Here is a 17,852-nt window from a genome sequence, read left to right as displayed (position 1 = left end):
TCACACTCCAGCTAGTCATTGGGCTGTGACTGTATTGTTGGAATGTGCTGTGTACTTGGAGAGAACTTGATCTGCAATTTAGAAATACAAATACAAATAATTTATAAAATACTAAAATAAAAATTATTTGGGTTATGAAGGCTAGTGAAGATGCTCTAATTCAAAGGTTAACTGCACTGTAAGTACACTGTCTTAACTCATTTTTAAATTGTGCTGCAAGTGCTTCACACCTGTACTGATTCTCTAGTGTTTGAGTATATACATTTCATGGCATTAAACTTCAAAATAAACTCTACACTTTGTAGAATGATTAGTAATAAGTAAAAGAACCTGAGAAATAATATTTATTAGAAAGTTTTGATTGTTATAGTCACATATATAACTTCATATATTTAAATCTAGATGTTTTTTGTTCTGAATATTGTTCATGTCATCAGGTGGTTTCAAAGTTGGTGTTTGTTTTCTTGTGTAATTTTTTGCAAAGAATTTGGATGACATTTCTGTAAGAATCTGCTATTTAAGTTGAGCAAGAAAGGCCACAATAAAACAAGTCTGTTAAATCTGTTGATCTGTAATCAGTGGCAATAGGTTGGTGAATGAGAATTGTTTATTTTCCATTTTGTTTACAGTGCCTTTTGGGTCGTGAAAATGCAAATGACTGTTTTAGAAATGTATAGCTCTTGACCTTTTTAACAAGTTTAAAAAAAATCCTCTGCATTTAAATCAGAAGTTAATGAGCACTAACATGATTTTAAAATGGTGATTTTTTTTTTTAGATTTGCATGAAGCTGACTTGGTTGAGATTTCTGGTGTTTTCTTTTCAAACCAGAGAAAATAAAGGATGAGGTTTCACTTAAAAAAAATTAAACTGCAACTTAGAAATACTATGTCCCTTTATATAAAATATCATGCTTGCTATTTGTAAAACAATAGAATATATTCTCATTCCAGACTGTGCTGGAAATTTGTTTGATGTATACTACCATGTTTTGACACCTGGAGTACTAACTACTATACAGTTGAACTTTTAAACAAAAATATTAATGCATTTAAATTATTTAGTTTTAGAATGTATTGCTGCCTTTGCAGAAACGCTTTTAAAATACTTGTCAAAATGCAAACTGATTTTTTCCATTAACTGTGTATATTTAGGATTTGCATACAAATGTTTTAAAGTTCATTGTTATTTAACAAAACTGGCTGTTATGGATCAGATGACAAGGAAAAGGACTTTCAAATGTTGATCAGTGATCTGGATATTAAGAGCTACATTTAATGCTTTGCTTTTAATAGTAGATTACTTAATACAATGTTTTGGTTGCAGTTTAGTTTGCCATCACCCTCTTGAATTTGTACATATTTAATGCAAATTTTTAGATCATTTTCCTTTTGGGTCTAATTCTGAGGAATATTTTGGTTGAATTGCAGTAGTCCTAATTTTACCACCCATAGTGTTTTGTGTTAATATGATTTTAGTTGAAGGTCCTTTTTTCCCCCATGTATTTTCCCAAATCATTAATACACTATAATCCTCCATTTGCATCAATTTCACTCGCAAATAATTATGGTTTAAATCTGTTGGCAGTCTTTGGATATTCTTGTTCTCTGGGGTGTGGAAGGAAAACAGCCCATTATATTTAATATATAACATTTTAAAAAGAATCAACCCTTTCGTTTCAATTCGAATGAGAATTTGTATTGTACTTGAATGTTTCCAACTAATATTATTAAAGTTCCTTCTGAAAAATTGGTTTGAATGGTAACATTCGTTAACAAGATTTTAAAAATCAGCAAATGTATTAATGCATAACTAATGACTGAATTTTCTTGATTAATTTTGTTAAAATATTTTGTTTATCAACAAAACCAACAATTGGTGTTTTGTTTAATTGTGTGTTTTAAAGAATTGAACTGGATATCCATTACTACCAATAATGTTAAGTAGTTGGTTTTGTTTGTACATACTTATCAAAATGATATGAATATGATCACAGTTAATTCTGATTAAAATCGACATTGAAATGCCAATTGTTTTCTCCCAAACGGGGATACGTCAGACCACTGAAGAACTAAGTATATGGTTAAGTGCTTTATATTTTAGGTTTATGGCATTATTGGATGCTGACAAATTAATGGTCAACAATACCTGATTATTTTTGATAATATGAACACTTTGGTAAGCAATGGTTCTTTACATGAGTGGGGCACACATGATTTAAAAGCACCCAAGTTGAATTTTGATTTCAATTTATCAGAATTCATAACTTTAATTTCTAGATGTAAAATTCCATATAAGCAAATGTGAAGTGTATTAAACATTCCAGAATTCAAAACCAGCCTTGTCAGCATTTGTTATTGTACACAGACCTGTTGAACAAAGCTATAATACATGAAAAAAAACATTTTCTTCTATGATGAAATCTCTTGGTATCACTGTGCACTGTTCCTATATGGTAACTATTACTAATTTAGAATTTTCCTAGATATGCATATTTTGTATTTGTCTCCAAGTTAAAGCATGGTTTGTAATGTATTTTTCTCCATGCATTATTTCAAATCCACCTATAGATAAATGACCAACACAAGTAATGAAAAATTTGTAAAGCTTTTATTAGAGCAGTGTACTTATCAACTATATTGGAATGTAATTAGCAACTACCAATAATGAATTAATAGGATTCCTTAAAGCATACCGAGAGCTGAGAAATAGAGCATCTTTTGCTCATTTCTTTGCTGATCAACAGCTTGCAATATTTTTAATCTATAAACAACATTTTGTACCATAACTTTGAAAAAACACTTCCAGAAATGCAAGTTGAAATAACAAATGTATTCATTCACTTGAAAAGTTAAGATGGAACAAGAAAGTGGCTGTTTAACCAATTCTCAACAGTCTATGGCTAACTAATTAAGGAATCGATTTGTTCTCTTCTAACATTGCTTTCTTAAAGTGACATATTGAAATAAATTCCTTTTTATTGAGGTTTATTATTGGAGCTCAAATTACCAATCAATGTAGCATTTGCATAAAAGTATCAATGCTTTTAATGTGCTGTGGGTTTTTGTTACAACTCTAACATCCTTTAAAGAACCAAGTAACTTAAGGTGTTAATATTTGTATATACAATTAGGATGTGGAACTAATCCACTTTGATTGTTACTTGCCTCTTAAAGTAAATGAAGTTCTGTAGCATGGTGACATTTAAGACAGTTATACAGAAAGGGTGACTGAGATTTGTTTACAATATTTTTATCATTGCTTCCCTAGTTTCTTTTCTGTCCCCACAATAACCTTGTTGGGGAGGAATTAAATCTGCTGAAATGAGTTTGTGAAGTCCTTTAAGGTTTTTTTACTTGTATATTGCATAGCAATAAATTGTATAACAAAGTAGAAGTTTACTTTTATTCAATATAATATTTATTAAAACAATTTTTAAAAAATCATCCATTTAGTTACTGAAGGCATTTAAGCTCAATGAAATATTTATAATAGTTGAATCTTTCATACAGGAAATTAGTCAGTTCAATGTGTCTGCTACTCTGAAATAGTTACCAGCAAATCCCTGTTGTGCTGTTTCTGCATTTTTACTCTGTAAATTTACTTGAGCTATCATTTGTGGCCTCTGACTAGATGGTAGAAGATCTTGGAGGTATGGATGTGTGGGGTAAAACTTCAGTGTATACGACACCAAACTTGAAGGTGTAACCAGTAGAGGATAATAGTTAGACCACAGGTATGTGGAGTAAATATGGCAGATCTGATACAGTGACCTGCATTTTATATCGTAAATACAATTATAAAAGGTGTGCAAAAACTGAGACCCCAAGGTGTATATGTGAATAAATGTTCTTTTGAAAGCAGCAGGGAAATGGTACAAAGAATCTCTATCCTAGCTTGGGTGGGGACTTGGTGTCCTAAAGGTCCTCCAGTGCTGTAATAATTCTATGAAAACATGCTTGCAGAATGAACATATAACAATTTTAAAAAAATGCTTTCAATTTTGCTGGCCAATAAAGACCACAGACCTGATGTCTAAATGAAGTAGAAGAAAGTACAGGTAAAATTGGCAGCATGGGCTAAAGATTTTAAACATTGTACATGATTTGTTAATATCAGGTGGGATAGACATGAAATACAAAACTTTAGAAGTTTGGTTAGATACCATTTGGGAATGCTGTCCTAAATTTAGTCTCCATACTTGAGGATTCTCAAAGAGCTCAAAAATATTCTCAAAAGTTCAAATTTTTTGCAAAGTGTGAATCTAGAACTATGGGTGGGGGGAGGAGGAGGATGGAAACAGAGGCTGGAGGTTATTTCTCTGGAAGAGAAAGCTGTGTGTGATCTAATGAAGTCTTTCTGATTATGTGTTTGATAATTTACATATGGAGAAGGTTTCTGCTTTTTGGGAAGACCAAAATCATGGGGAAGAGAAAGAACATGCATCAGAAAGTAACTAATGAATTGAGTTCAATGAAGTAGTATTGGAGAAGGCTAGTGTGAAGTATAAGGAGCACCATGGACCACTTGGGATTTTAAAAAAAGTTTCTTTGCTGTAGATTTGGTACTTTAGAAGTTGTTAAGTGGTTAATGCTACTTCTGATTAGTTGATTGCTAAACTGTTCTGCCCCATTCAAATATTGACAAATTTCTTGTAAGAATTTGAATAGTAATATTTGATTTACCCTTGATTAAAGCTCACTTTGAGCAGATTACCTGTTTAATCTATTTGAAACTTGTTTTCTCTATTCATAATTTAAAGCTATAGTGTGCTTGTGATAAACATTAACCATATTTTACCCTGGAAAATCTGAGGATTTGTGATATTAGCTTTAATGAATCTGTAATTGGCTTCAAATGATGCTTTTAAAAAAAAACATTCATGATGATGGCCATATTCATTCCAAACTTCACTTGCATTCCAAAATCATGCAGCTGGTGTTCTGCAGAGTAATGACTCGCATAGGATTTTATGTTGAGAATACACTGTTTTCTACAATGGACAGAACTTTGCATTTCTGAATCCACATTCTAAATTCTGGATTTTGCAGAAATTTAAACATGTTACCTTGTTCTCTCTTCTTTGAGATGATAAAACTAGGAGATATGGTCCTTTTTAACTTTGGTAGTTTGAGCCATTCATAAATTTTGAATGCATCAAAGTAGTAATACTAAGTTTCATGTTTAAATAATTTTCTTGCAAATGTTATTGCTGCCTGAGTTGTAGAATTATGATTGGATACTGAAATCTTCTGTTTAGGAGACTGTATTTGAAGACAAATTGAAGAGCTCATTGAAGTTTTGTGCACATTTTCAATAAAACTTGTTATCCCAAATAACATGCTGTTCTCATTTTTTCCAGAATGTCCAGTTCTCTTTTTTGTAATTTGCAGTCTCTCAGAGCAGGGAATAATTTAATTTCCAGTCTTCGTACATTTGGTAATATGGAGAAGTGAGTTAGTATGAAAGTGTGGTGCTTGTTTAGAGCAGTTTAGCTAACTTTAGCGAATGTAAAGTTACTGTCATTGACTTGTCCATAATGATAACAATTCCAAATTAATTGAATCCTAGCATGCACTTTGAATTTTAGACTCAGCAACTTTGCATATTAACAGGATGCCTAAAAACTTGAGGCATGCTAATCACCCCTTTTTGGTAGATTCCCTTCTCATGATGTAAACTGCCAGGATTTTTAATGGTGATTGCTGCATTTTCCTTAACCTGTATTTTAAAGACTACAGACTTTCTGTACACTAATTTAGTTGGCTTTATTTCAATGTATTGACTTTCCCTATGTTTCTGAACCAATTATATCTATTTGTCCCAGATCTATTGTAACATATTTTGGCTTGATTCATTGATGACACTGTTTAACTTCTGCAAAGGGATTTTGGCCAATTCTCTTGGTATGTTTTTTAAAAATATCACACTTTATTTTCCCTATCCACCCTATTTAACTGGCCAGATTTAATTATCAGTTGCACTGCTTTGCAGAAATCCTCAATGTAGAAAATCTATCTTACGGATTTATTAACTCTTTCATGGGGTGTCAAAATGGCTCAGCCATGAACTAATTATAGATCATTTAATTTACAAGATGCATTCCTACAGTCTCAATTGGTGGTGATTCTGTGTTCATGTCTTTGCAACCAGTTAAAAACAGGAATTCCCTTAGAATAGGATTCATAGCAAAAATCTTGTACTTGGGGTCTGTGTCTCGTGCAAGGGTCAAAGTGCAATATTTGAATCACTAGGGAGTGTATTTGTGAAGGCAAAGACATACTGCAGATGAAACAACCTAATACTTTGAATAATATCATGGAAGCAGCCAACTGGGTTAATGGGGGCTTAATTTGATATTTCACCTGAACTACTGCTACACTTGTCCTCCAGACTAGACTTTTATGTATTTTAAAAATGGGGGAATGTCTACAGTTTGGTTTCAAATTTATCAGTAAGATCACTATTCAGGTCAGCTCACCAACCTGAGATGGTTAGTGCTGTTGGATTATATAGAATAGGAATAAAGTTCTAACAGTAATGACTGTGACTCTCCATTGACCTGGGGAGTACAGTTGGCTCTAAATCTAGAGATTTTAGAAATTGGCAATTTCCTCTGTCTCATAGATTCTACACTATTATAGTCCCACAGGCTTTAATTCAGCGTCAATTTGATATTTTAAGTTTAAAATGGATGGCCTTGATGTAATAGAAAACAATCTCATTTAAGCAGCACATAATAGACGTTAACAACACTGGCTACAATATGCTTGCTATAAACATCCTTTTTTGTGGGGGGAGGGAGGGAAGAGGATCCATTAAAGCCCATGAAATGAAATTACATTGATATAAACTTTAGGACAATATACAATTTTTTGCGATGAGTGCAGTGGCATTTCCCAGGGTTTTAATGTGGGTGGGGAAGAATGATTTGTGGTTTGTAGATGACTGTTTTGGATATTGAAACTGAGGATGTAAACAGAAGTAGTGTATGAAATTCAGTGAGATAATGAAATATCAGCCTTTAGAAGACCAAATAGTGGAAACAATTTTAATTGTAATGCTGGAATTGGTTATACAGTAATGAGCTATGGAACAAACCTCTACTTTTTGGAAACCATTCAAGACGTTAAGACAATTTGGGTTTTCTACAAAAAAAAGTAGTATCTACAGTTCAAGTTGGTACAATATTTTTTTCACCTTGTAAAGTTAGAAGTTGAAAACCAATACTGGGCATCACCCCTTGATCTTAAACATTGATAAGATCCAGGGGAAATTTATTAGGAGAATTTTATTTTTGCAGAGACTAGATCTTATTGGTCCCAAGGTGGGACTTGATGCTCCAAATTGAGAGGTCTTGATTAGAATTTTCCTGACATTGTGGTCCCTCATCAAGAGGGGTCAAACTTGTCATGGACAAAAATCCAGGAGGGATTTGAAATATATTTTGGATAATTTTTTTTTAAAACACCAAGGAAGTGGAAACAGATGCAATAGTAACATTGAAAAGGGAATTAGATATTGAAAATACTGCAACTTTTGCAGAGTTGTGGGTAAATAAGTAGGACTGTTTGGCTGGCTTTAGACTGTTGGGGTAACATGGCTGATTAACCTTCTATGCTTCTATACTAAAAGGCATTGTTGCTGCTGAGCCGAGTTTCTTCCAAAAAAACTGCCTGTCATTCAATACAAATCAAATTGTATCCATTCAGTTACCAATCTTGATTTTTCTCCTCATAACTCTTTTTGACTTTTACTTCAGTACTGCTCAAACCCTGACTGAGAGCTGATTTTACTCAGGCAGTCAAAATTAGAATTTAATAAGTGCAGGCCATGTACAAAATCTTGCCCTTTACAATTTTTTTTTAGTTACCAGCAAAACTAAATTTACTTAAGCTGCCTCCACAACCTTCAGTAAGCTCATCATTCTTAACTGAGCTTAACTTGTCATGCCCTTATTTGTACCTCTGTTCCTTTGAACCAGGTTACCTTTTCTACTGTGCTCTTCTAATGAAATGCCTTTCCTAAATTCTGCTCTCCCCTAACCTCAACACTCCAGTTTTTCCATGCTTTCCTTGTTTGCTAATCAGCTTTTTCCTGCTCTTATTTTTTTTTCTGGAAATGGCTTTCAAAAAAATTGTAGCTGGACTAAAATTAGTCACACTTAGGTCCTTTAGAACCTAACAACTGTTGGTTGGACATAGCCATGTGGATACCTTTGGCCTTGGTTCCAAACTAAAGACTGGTAACTCTAAAGAATTGACCCTAAAGAATTGTAACTTGCAGCATTGTGAATCATTTCCAATAAGCTAAATGGCTACATGATTACATGCTAAAATTTTAATTCAAATTTACAATCCAATGAAATTTGGGCTGATATTCAATTGTCCTAATGTGCATTAAATGTTGATTGAGCAGGAATGGACAGTGAACTGGTGTACCTTTTGGCAGGTGCTGCTCCTTGGAGTGATAAAACAATGAAGATGAGCAACAGTTTTTGAGTCAAAGCAAATGGATAGTGTGTGATCTGTAGATCTTTGTAGGATCAAACAAAACTCTTCCAAGGTCTTTCAAGGATGCATTCAAATAAGATCTTCTGGGCTTATATACACTGGTCATTGAGAATTTGCAAGTCTGTTTGGATTTTCTGCAGTGTCACTAATGTGAGCTTGCTGTTGCCAGCTTCATGGTTATTTCTTGTGCTGTTCCAGAGAACTTCAAACTAGTGTTATAAGAATTTCTTCAACAAAATCTATCGTGACACCTATTTTACTAATTTTGGGGTAAACTTCAATATAAAAGCTGGTTCTTAGCACAAAACAAGATGGAGGTCTTCCTCCACTTCTGTACTTGACAAACTGCCACTTAGCTCCAGATTGCATATATATTGAAGGGTGGGTTACTTTGACTGCTGGCCTTTTGGTTTTGGCTCTGCTGGTATTCCTAAGGGGGGGGGGGGGGGGGGGGGAGAAGGACGGAATCTCTTGTGGATGCAAGCAAACCTAACAATGATCACATGTTGGGAAATCACATGATATCACATTATAAGCATTCAGTTTTATTTCCAGTGTCCAGTTCCATTCAAACTTGTAAACAGCCCAAATTAATTCACAGCAATACAATGAATGGCTTATCAAGTGCCAGGTAGTAGCTATCCTATCTAGCTAAAGTTGTAGATTGTGCTACATGACTTGTTTCCTGATCTGTGCCTCTCCAGTGTTTAAAAAGGCAAGTTTACAAGGTGGTAGAATTGTCATTACTCAATTAGCTGAACTGCCAACAACTCTTGAACTGTACCATTGTCCAAAATAAGGCAATTTCTCAATCAGTATCTGTTGTGGAGTTAACTATTAACAGGTAGTGCTTGTTGCTCAAAGATGCATTGCAGGAGTTTGCCAAATTTGCTTTGATAGCAACTACCATTTCAATAAATATTACCAAAGGGTAGAGAATCAATCAATCTGGGAATGCCATGATTCCTTCATTGTTACTGGGTCAAAGTTTTGACTATTACAGCTTGGGAGAAACTTTAATCACAATCCTTTTAAGGCAGCTGGGAATGGACAATGTGAGGCTAACTATTTTAGGGATAAAATTGTTTAATGAATATTAAATCTGTCTTTAATACATCAGCTGTCATGTCTCTATTTTGCTGTTGTCAAAGCTGCATAACTAAGTGAATGCTTAAGGTTGAAATGTGATTTTTGTATGAAGCAGGAAATTCATCTGATACAACTAAGGTTGTTTCTATTTGACCCAAGTATTAGAAAAGCTTTTCAGTGTAGTACCATGTGATAGAAATTGTAGGACCATCGATCATTAACCAAGCATTATTTGGGTAAAAACTTCAATTTTGAATGATATTTTATGGCAATATCACTAAAAATGCATTGTTTTGATTAGTGCGCAACAATTTTAGTTTGATTTGGTGACTGGTCCTTATGCAATGGTCCACTTTCCATTGCATTTCTAGTAACAAACCTATATTTAAAAAATTGCAGGATAATGTAAATTTAAAGAATGCTATAAATGGTTTATATTTAGTGTTTCAGACTTAGCTTTGAATTTGAGTAGCAAGATGTTGGGCCAGATTTTGGAGACTACAGACTTTTCCAGTTTTCAGTTGCTTTTGGGTGTCACTTCTAAGGCATCTCTGGTATCCAGCTGCTTTGTCTTCATACTAGGTTGCTAATTGCTTTAAAGATCTTGCCATCAATCAGAGGGGAAAGAACTTCATACATTTGAGTGCAAAATTGAAGATTCTAAGCACATTAAGGTAACAGATGAAATATAAATTTCAATAAGTATTCTTTCAAATTCTTTGGCATGTATTAAACACAATTATCAGCCACCAACATGGAACTAAATCCACAGATGTGTACAATTGATGAACAATGCTCATACATTTAGTGTGACCAAAAACTAATTTCTTCCAATTTTGAAAGTTTAATGCCAAACTTGTATTCTAAACATCATTTACAGCTTACTAAATCGTTTACATAAAAGTGCACTTGGGCCTTTGCAATGAGGTTCAGCATTTGTTTATTTTTTTTAACCAGGATTGATTTCATTGCTTATGTCAATGTAAGTGATTTTTCTTTCTTTGAAGGCTGCAAAATCATTGTGTTTTTAAAAGTTCAACATGTGCATGGGAATCCTGAAATCCTTATCAGTTTGTCATGACAATGTTTGCTAATTATTTCACCATTACTACTGCAAATTTTGGGTCATTCCTGCTTGCTTTTTCTGTGACATTAAATAGTTCAAATCAAAAATTACAAACTTTTTTACTCAGGAGTTCAAATATTGTACAACATTAAATTTCAAACCTGTTATAAGCAATTAAGACAAATACTGATCAAAGTTTGAATCAGATTAGTTTTTGGAATTTATTCCATGAATGGGACAGATGGCTGTCCTACTTATTAACTCTAATAAATTTATATTAACTAAAATTAACAAGAACATAGTAAAGATTTTTAATGTTCGTTAGTTAAGAAATTATCTGATGGGTTGCTGCTTGTTTCTTGAGCAGATTAGTTTACCCACAAATCAAGCTAAGAATAAAACTCTGGGAAGTAAGATGTTTGGGCTCACCTACAGAAATTATCTAAAATACCAGAAGTCAAATTAATACCATTAGGACTTAAATACTGTTTCACTAAAAATTATTATTAGGCTGAGTATTTCTTGAGTTAATATCACATTAAAGCCTAGTAATATTCCAGAGCAATGCTGTATAATTTGATTTAGCTTATGGAGACATCTTCAAGGGGATTTGGTCTTCAATATATTTTTCAAAATATCAAAATTTTCTGTTTTTCAGTAGGAGGTAGATTTCCTCATTTACACTTGATGTAGTTCCAGATATACTTTCTGCTGATGTTGATCAAGACCTATTTGGAAGGACTTTGTGATGGGTAGCTGGAATGCTTTGGGATGGAGGCACAATCTACAATAATGCTATGGGCAGTTGCTTTTTATATGTGAAAAATTGTAGCTTTTTAAGGAAGAAACCTGTGGGACCATTTTAATGTTTTTAAATATGGATAGTCAACTGAGAATTTTCTTTGACTTTAGCATGCCTAGCCATTAACCAAAGTCACTTGTTCTGTGATATTTATTCACTTTACAACATTTGGCATCTAAACATATGATTTTTAATAGTTGGCCACTAACAGCATTTTAAGGTGTTAAATAAAATGATTATTGCCACCTAAACCCAAACTGTCTTTCAATTTGTCTCAAAATATTGCTAAGAGCAGTTTCTAATGTATTTTCTTGGATGTTAAAGCATAAATCTTGTATCCTAAAATGCAATATTTGCTTCTCAAATTAAATAGTTTGTATTGTACAATGAGCCAGATTTTGCCAACATAACTATCTATTAAATCAGATAACCACTTATTCTGACTGTGGATGTGCTTAAATATGTAAATTAGGAAGCTGTTGTCAGTAAATTCTCAAAGATGGGGTGTAACAGTATTCTGCTGAGTTGCACTATTCAAACAAAAAATGCAACAGCATGAAGTTGACACATTTTCTATAATGGAATAATCTTGCCAGAATTTGTACATTCCATTGTTAGTGCCAATTTGGTGGCATAAGTCTCAATAGCAAATGATCTCTGGCAATGAAAATTAATTGAATGGTCTGCATCCTTTTTAATTGTCCTAAATGTGGGGTTTAATTAATGACCCTAGCAATACTTAGTTCAGTGAATCAAAATACATTGATTAGAAAGTTAATCTGAAGATTCTGAAGTTCACTTTACTTTCTTTTAGGCCATCAAAAATGGGACACAGCCAATTCTGCTCACCACCTAGAAGAATTAGTGAAACTGGCTGAGAACTCTGTACGTGAAGCTGGAAATATAGTTTGATTTTTTTTACAACGGTGAAGTAAAGATAAGGTAAGTATTATGAACATTTTTTGTCAACATGGGCTCAGTATGCAGGTAACTTCATAGTATGCAACTCAAAATGTGCATGCAAAATTACCTTAAGCTATAAAAAGTTAAAGGTACTGAGAAAGTGGTGACTATCTGAGTAAGGCTGTTTGGGGAATGCTGCAAATTGGGTTCAGAATAGAGGATAAGGGGAAATTAAGAATATTGAAGGAGTACTTTGAGTATTTGAGTTGATAAGGATTTTGCACAGATGGTTTTGATTCAAAAATAGTTGAGCTGAATTGAACATGAACAGTAGGAGAACTGCACAACAATGTTTCTAGTGTAAAATGGACATATTCCCATAAGGTGAAGGAACAGCATCCAAAATGAGAATTCCTTGAATTGTTAAAGATGTAAAGGTTAAAATGAGAGACCACTGTAGTTTCAGGGTTCAGAATACAATAAAGAAAATTGAATATAGAGCGCTGAAGAGATCTGAAAAGTAGCATGTGAATCTACAAATTTAGAAATGTGAGAAGGCCCCTCTAACCTTGTCTGCCATTCAATAAGATCATTGGCTAAGCTGTAATTTTTCACCCACTTATCCAGAATCTCTACCTTTTTTGCCTTTTTTTAGGGGGGCAGGGAAAGTAGAGAAGAGTTCAAAAACCTGGCTTCCATTGGAAGAGTTTCAAAGATGCACAACCCTCAAGATTTCACCTTGTTTATCTTAAATGGTGACCCCCTTTACTCACCATCCCCCCCTCCTCACCTTGGAATCTCCCACAAAAGGAAACATTTGCACCATTTCTACCCTGTTAAGACCCTTAAGTCTTGAATGTTTTATTCGAATCTCTACTTGCACTTACAGCAGATATAAGCCTAGGCTGACCAACTTTTCCTCATAAGACAACCTGGACATTCCAGACACGCAATTTGCAGATTCTCAGATTTTTCAAATTAACTCAAATTTACTTGTGACCACAATGAATCTTGGTATAAGATACGTTGTCATAATCCAACCAGATTTATTAAGTTGCATCAAGTACAAAGAAGCTGACTGTGCTTTTCATCTTGAGCTTGCACCACTTCAGTAAATATCATATTAGCTTTAGCAATCTTTACAGCAATATTATTACTAAGTCATCAGGAACACTTCAAAATAGGCTTATACACTTAATATTTTACTGGAGACATGAGACAGCAGATGCAGGAATCTGAAGCAAAAATTGAACTGCTGCAAGAACTCAGCAGAGCAAGCAGCATCTGTGGAGGCAAAGGGATGGTTGCTGATACCTTGCATCAGGACTGCCCTGTTTGTATATTTAAAATAAAAATTACTTTGTTTAAATTGCCTTTTTATATAGGCACCAGTTCAGTAAACCCTTGCTGAACTACATCCAATGCATTTACATCCATTTTTTTTAAATAAAGATCAATACTGGACACACTGCTCCAGATGTCTTGCCATTGCCCTATATAATTGAACATAAGTGTTGTCTGCATACTCCAATTCAACCTTCACTCTGGACTGAACTTGCTATAGGATGAAGGATGTACTCATAACTTCAAAAAAAAAAATTACAACATCCCCTCCTGAATACAGAACTTCTGGCCCATGACTGCTTAGTGAAGAGGAACCATTTGAGATGTTATTGAGAACCTTGAAGCCTTTTATTTAGAGCACACACAAGCCTTGCATTTATGGCAGAAGGAGCACACCACCTCTCATACCACCTACTCAGTCAGCAGCCCCATCTGTGGAAGTCTATGGTTTCCAAAAAGGCCTCATTAGTCACTTCAGATACTGCAAAAATAGAGGAATTAGTCATTCCTCAATCCTGAGGGACTGCTTAAAGATTATTGAAGCATAACTTTTTGTTTTCAATCCCTTTGCAATAAAGTTTTGTTGGATTTCCAAATTGCATGTTGTACCTGCACACTAGTGTTTGGACCAAATGAATCATATGCACATCTATTTTTCAGTTAAACAGTGTACTTGATCAATTATTTGCCTGCAGGGGGGAAAAGGGTCTGATCACCCTACAGATGCAATCCATATACTCTGTACAAAACATAGCATTTGTATGGAAGTTTTGGAGATGAAGAAAATAATGCCACCAATGTACAGAGGTTCAGTTCTCATTTTTATGCATCTCATTGCATTGGACAAGTTAGGTGACTCATGGAGATTCTGCCTCTGATCAGTATCTGAGTAGTCTCATAAGGCATCCCTTTGACTCAGTTAACTGTACTTGATTACCAACCACAATATCTCTCCAAAAGCCTTCTGCAAACTTGTCATTCCAAGAGGCATTCTATCTAGAGACTTTCTACTTCCAACTGGCTTGTCACCTCTCCTCATCTCATGGGAATGAGCCTGTGTCTATTCACTCCACTGGGGCTGTTTATCTCAGGAGAGATGTATTATCTTTCTCCCACATTCTTTTGGGTACCTCCATTACTACTAAGCCTGAGAAGACACATAATGTATTCTGACTCCTGATATGTCAATCAAGTCCACATCAGTGTGACCATATGGGTCTTTGTGCTAACCCAGGCCACTAATAGCCAATGAGTTACTACAAAACTGCTATATAATCATGTGACATCTGAAAAGGTTATCTTTAAAGGAACATTCCAGTAGACTGTTTATTCCTGATTTCTATGACTCTGCCTTCTGGCTCATGTACGCAAATTGAAGTCTTGTCTTTTGTGGGGCAGAAATACACTTTGTCTGTTTTATATTATAATGTACAAGTTAACCCTATGTACCACATTCCAGAATCCAACTGTCCTACTGCAATAGCCCCTTGATCCAGGGAAGCTGCTACTAAGTCTAGAATATTTTGAAGTATGTTCTGATTCCAGTGGCCAATGAGTAGGTTAGGGTGCTTCAGTGTTTAATCACCAAGATATACAGTAATATCCTTGCATCATTTTGATATCATCCTTTGTTTTGATATAACTTTTACTCATTCTTGGCTGCATTTGCAGACAGCACAACTGGCAATTCCTGAAAACAGCACCAGTACAATTTGTAGTGTGACCAAAACATCAGACATGATTTGGATCTACATAGAGACATTGATGTTAGATTTCCCTAATTCCATATGTGGCACCACCATGGTTCTGCTCTTAAGACCTCTTCTATGTTGCCCCAATTTCCTTGTTGAACTTAAGATATGTAAGCTGTGTTACCTTTTACAGTCATGGAGAGAGATTTCATAGAAACTGCCCCTTCAGCCTCCTGAGTCCATGCTGGCCATTGACCCCCCAGTTTTACACTAATCCTACCCTAACCCTTTTCATCTCCCTTCATTCCCATCAATTTCCCCTTCCCCTGGATTCTTCACTCACCTACACATTAGGGGCAAACTACTGTGGCCAATTAACCTGCACATTTAGAATGTGTGAGCATGTGGAAGAAACCCACATAGTCACAGGCAAAATGTGCATACTCCATATGGACATGATTTCTGTAGAGCTGTACCATATCTTCTGTGAGATGAAGAATGGATGCCCTCAAGGGTATGTTGTGTGCCTCCCAGTCATCTGTTATTCTATTAGTCAAGTTGTTTGACCTTTCTGTGCAAGTCCAAAGGTAAAATATGAGCCTTCCCTGTTGTAATGTGGTGTAAAATGGAATTTGATATGATTTATCTGACATTGTCATTCCACCATAAAAGAATAAAGTTCCTTTAGCTGTGACTTAATATTTGTTTTGTGGTAGCAAGGATCAGTTCTAAATCAGACTGTCTTTGCCATGCACCCCATGTCTTGAATCTCTATCACATTTGCTAGAGATCTCCCAGTATTTGCTCCAGTCAGCATGCCATTTATCAAACACCATTTATGTAGATAGTAGTGCTGGTAACTACTCACTCCCATAGCCCTCCAGGAGGCAGTGGATATTATACATGTTAACTTTTGGTACTTTGCAACTATATCATTACACCATGTGGGCAGCCCCCAAACAGGTTAGTTTGATAATTGCAGTTTGCTTTGTCTTGCATTCTCACGCAGTCCCTCTTCCTGTGACACTACTCTGCTTTTTGGGCTTGTCTCCTACTGAGGCAATTCCAGAGATCATTTGCAATCACCTATCCATAGAACATAGAACAGTACAGCACAATACAGACCCTTCAGCCTACAATGTTGTGCCAGCCTTTAAACCTCTCCTAGTACTATCTAATACCTTCCTCCCACATATCCCTCTTTTAAATTCCTCCATATGCTTATCTAGTAATCTCTTGAATTTGACCAATGTACCTGCCTCTACTACTGCCCCAGGCAGCACATTCCATACTCTGGGTTTAAAAAAAAGCCTTCCTCTATCTCCCTTGAACTCCCCACCCATTACTTTAAAGCTATGCCCTCTTGTATTGAGCATTGGTGCCCTGGGAAAGAGGTGCTGGGTGTCCACGCTGTCTATTCCTCTTAATATTTTTGTATACCTCTATCATGTCTCCTCCTCCTCCCCAAAGAGTAAAGCCCTAGCTCCCTTAGTCTCTCCTCATAATGCATACTCTAAACCAGGCAGCATCCTGGTAAAGCTCCTCTGCACCCTTTCCAACGCTTCCACATCCTTCCTATAATAAGGTGACCAGAACTTGTGACAACAGAAAATGCATCTTTGGGGTGAGCGGTCTAAGTATAGATAACCTCCTGCATCTTTCTGAGCCAAGCCCTAAATAATCAAGGTGGTATCCTGCTTGCACATCTGATTTTAAGATTTGTATCTCTGTCCCCAATGGGGCTAAGCTGAGCTCCTTGTCGCATCATAGAGTCAGAGTACTACAGCACAGAAACAGGCCCTTTGGTCCATCTAGTCCATGCCACCTGATCTTCTGCCTAGTCCCATCTACTTGCACCCAGACCATATCCCTCCAAACTCCTCCCATCCATGTACCTATCCAAACCTCTTAAATGTTGCAATTGAACCTGCATCTACCACTTCTGCTGCAGCTTGTTCCACACTCACACCACCCTCTGTATGGAGAAGTTTCCCCTCATATTCCCCTTAAATATTTCACCTTTCACCCTAAACCTCTCCTCTAGTTCTCTAGGGAGGGGGGGGGGGGGTGGAGGAGAGTGGTGGGGGAAGCCTGCATGCATTCACCCTAACTATATCCTTCATAGATTTCTCCTGTGCTTCAGCAAATAATGTCCTAACCTATTCAACCTTTCCCTATAACTCAGCTTCTCAAGTCCTGGCAACATCCTTATAAATTTTCTCTGCACTCTTTCAAGCTCATTTTTCATGTAGGTAGGTGACCAGAACTGCGTACAGTACTCTAAATTTGGCCTCACCAACATCTTGTATAACTTCATAACATCACAACACCTGTACTCAAGTGCCCTGATTTATGAAGGCCAAAGTGCCAAAAGCTCTTTATGACCCTATCTAGCTGTGATGCCACTTTAAAGGAACTATGGATCTGTATTCCCAGATCCTTTTGT

At 35.5% G+C, this 17,852-nt stretch overlaps 1 protein-coding gene across 1 annotated transcript in view; it reads left to right on the top strand.

Moving 5' to 3' along the window:
- plag1 (pleiomorphic adenoma gene 1) overlaps nucleotides 1–17,852 on the top strand; it is a 39,994-nt gene that overhangs the window by 3,559 nt on the left and 18,583 nt on the right. Inside the window, 1 exon segment of the mRNA XM_052023157.1 lies at nucleotides 12,283–12,410. The gene's annotated coding sequence lies outside the window, so the exon portion shown is untranslated.

This window comes from Pristis pectinata, chromosome 9, assembly GCF_009764475.1.
Source record: "Pristis pectinata isolate sPriPec2 chromosome 9, sPriPec2.1.pri, whole genome shotgun sequence".
In the NCBI taxonomy this organism is placed as follows: domain Eukaryota; kingdom Metazoa; phylum Chordata; class Chondrichthyes; order Rhinopristiformes; family Pristidae; genus Pristis; species Pristis pectinata.
This window is presented reverse-complemented; position numbering and strand designations above follow the sequence as displayed.